Source organism: Mesoplodon densirostris, chromosome 13 (genome assembly GCF_025265405.1).
Source record: "Mesoplodon densirostris isolate mMesDen1 chromosome 13, mMesDen1 primary haplotype, whole genome shotgun sequence".
Taxonomy (NCBI): Eukaryota; Metazoa; Chordata; class Mammalia; order Artiodactyla; family Ziphiidae; genus Mesoplodon; species Mesoplodon densirostris.
The window spans coordinates 28,464,682-28,467,762 of NC_082673.1; the positions used below are offsets into that span (position 1 = coordinate 28,464,682).

Below are 3,081 nucleotides of genomic sequence, written 5' to 3' on the forward strand. Positions count from 1 at the left end.
AGTAGTTATCCGTGGGGAGAGGGAAGTAGGGAGCAGAAATACAAGGGTAGGGGATTAAGACGTACAAACTGTTAAGTATAAAGTAAGTTACAAGGATATATTGTACAACATGGGGAATATAGCCAATAGTTATAATAACTATAAATAGAGTATAACCTTTAAAAATTGGAAATAACTATATTGTACACCTGTAACCTATATAATATTGTACAACTATACATCAATAAAAAAGGAACCTCCCACATATTTTGTTACATGGGTTATACCTATCAAAATTTACCTTACTGGAAATTAAAGCTGAGAACTTTTAAATTCTGTATTTATTAATTTGTTTAAAAATAAAAGGTCCATTATATAAGTGACATATTTTTTATGAAAAATGATTTTCCAATTGAAAAAAATTCCAGTGAGAAAAGTGTAAAGGAGATTTTTACAAATCTCTGTAACATCTGGCTTAGTAGGTAATAACTAGAGTCTCATGTCCGCTTCTTTATTTGGTTTGTTGTAATCTTATATATGGACTCTCTGAAAAATTCCACTCTAAACTCACGAAAGAACAAAAGTGATAAAGAAAAATAACTTCTTAGTGTTGTATGAAAATGCTTTGACCTCTCAGAGCCCCTGAAAGCGTTTTGGAGACCCCAGGAGTCCCAGACTTCCCTTTGTAACTGCTGTTCTGTATGATGGAGTAGTCACTCTAAATTATAAGAATTTACTTTACATATATATAAAGAAATAATATACATAATGATATATATATATATATATATATAAATTTATTTTACTTTATTTTTTTAGTCACACTGCACAGCATGCAGGATCTTAGTTCCCAGACCAGGGATTGAACCTGGGCCCTTGGCAGTGAGAGCATGGAGTCCTAACCACTGGACCACCAGGGAATTCCCATATATCTAAATATTTTTTTATATCAAAGAATTATATAGTTATGTTCACTATGAATGAAAATAACTGTCAGTAGAGCTTCTTTTTTTTTTTCTGAATTGATCCTTAGAATAACAATGACAACAAGACCTAACACTTATAAAGCACTCCTTATATCAGGAACTGTACTAAGAGCTTTGCAAATGTCATTTCATTTAATCCTCAAAGCAATACTGGAATACTGTGCCACTAATATTATTGTTTCACTGAACAAGTGAAACTGGGCATTGGAGGGCATAAGTGACCTGCCCAAGGTTACACCACTGGCAAATTCTAGAATTGGCACTTTTATTTAGGTAGTATGACTCCAGACTACACCAGATCCTAATCGGGATACATTATTCTACCTTCAGGAAAGGTTACTCAGCACTGAAATAATTTTCTCATGTAATCCTCTCAAAAATTCTGGGTGGACAACCTCATAATCCTCACTTTTCGGATGAGCAGAATATGCACCATGGTTGCCTCTCCTCTTTCTGTGCCACTAGCCTTTGGCCTCCCATGTAGGATTGGTATAATCCAGAGACAGCCCGAATAGTTCACAGGTAAGGGGAGAAAGAACATTAGCACTTATTTTCATCTTTATCTAAAAAATGAAAAAAAAATCAGCTTTTAAAATATTTAATACATAAATGGATGCTTGCCCTTCATTGAACCACTTAAGTTGTGAAATGTATCCTTAGGAAAGAGTGGATTGTCCTCAACAGAGGATTGTTGCTCTCAGTACAGATGATGAGTGCCCAGTCAAGATTTATGAGTTTATTATTATTTGTTTTATTATACATAAAGTAATACAGAAAGGACAATTGGTTTATAAAGATTTCTTTGAGAAACAAAACAGAACAGTTTGCTTTAGCAAACTGAAGCAAATGCTAATAACTCAGGCACAAATAAATAATAAAATGGCAGAACTGACCCTTTCTCTGAATTATTACTAGCCTTCTATTAGCAATATTACATGATTTTTTTAAGTCTATTTAAGCAATACTGGAAATAAGTTGGCCAAATATGTGAAATTATCAAAAGGATATCTGGACTATGGATTTTCACCCACTGTTGTTAGTGATGACTCTTGCAAAGTGAATATTTTGCAAATGATGACAGGAAGCATTCATGGTTAGTAAGACATTATAAAATATTACCTACTTCATCTTTAAAATGTTCTTCTATAATTCTAGTTTAGGTGTACATTTTATAAGATGTGCAATATATTAAAATGGTCATAGAGGAATATAATTCATTAGTAATATACATATATTCAACAATTTTCTATTCATAGAAGACCTTGGTCAAAATGGTTTGGAGAATTCTGCACTATGGTATTTATCTCTATAAAAAAGCTCCAGACCTTTTCAGGCTCCACTATTTTATTATTTTATTTTTTTGTCAAGTATACTGAGTTTTTAAGTATGGGTCTGAATTTAGAGTGGGAGAAAAAACCCAAAATTTATGTAATTATATTGGTTACTGTAACAGAGAAACACAGAAAATTATTTTCTTTTGAGAGCCAATACATTCATAAAACATTGCTTGGCAAATAGTAAGAGCTTAACATGTTAACTGATTGTTAAGTGACAGATTATCACTTATCAATAGATAACATTTGTTTTGTGATGAGTGCCTACTATCCAATTTCATCTTTTTTGCTTCTTTGTTAAACATGCCATAAATTTCCCATGTAAGCCATCCTTCTCCAGCGTTCAGCCTTTAAGGCTCAGAGAAGAGCACATCATTTATGCCTAAGTCAAGTGGGCATTCTCTCAACCTAATCTCTTGACTCAACTCAGGTCAATGAGGAGACTGAAATTCTACTGCATTTGCACTTGGAAGGATGTCAGGCTGCAGCTGCTGGCAGGTGTCGTATTACCACATGGACCCTGATATTGAAGCCAGTGGAGAGAAGTGCAGAGGGATGGAAAAAGACTCCAACTAAGACAATAGAGAAATTATGACCATGTGACTTCTTTTTTATTCAGTGTTACTTAAGCTTAAGAATAAGAATGTTCTCAAGACCTCTCTTCATGGATGATACAAAATTGATTATTGTTAAGCTCTTTAAGAAAGTAAGTCTTTTCTTTCCTGAGATTCAGGAACAGTCCTTTAGTTTTGGCAAGATGTTTCTGGCACATGAAGTCTTCA

The 3,081-nt window shown here is 33.5% G+C and overlaps 1 non-coding gene across 1 annotated transcript; it reads right to left on the reverse strand.

The window, feature by feature from the left end:
* Window positions 1-826: 826 nt before the first annotated feature.
* TRNAL-CAA (transfer RNA leucine (anticodon CAA)) lies at window positions 827-899 on the reverse strand. The gene has a single exon. It is a non-coding gene; the product is annotated as a tRNA-Leu (tRNA).
* Window positions 900-3,081: the final 2,182 nt, after the last annotated feature.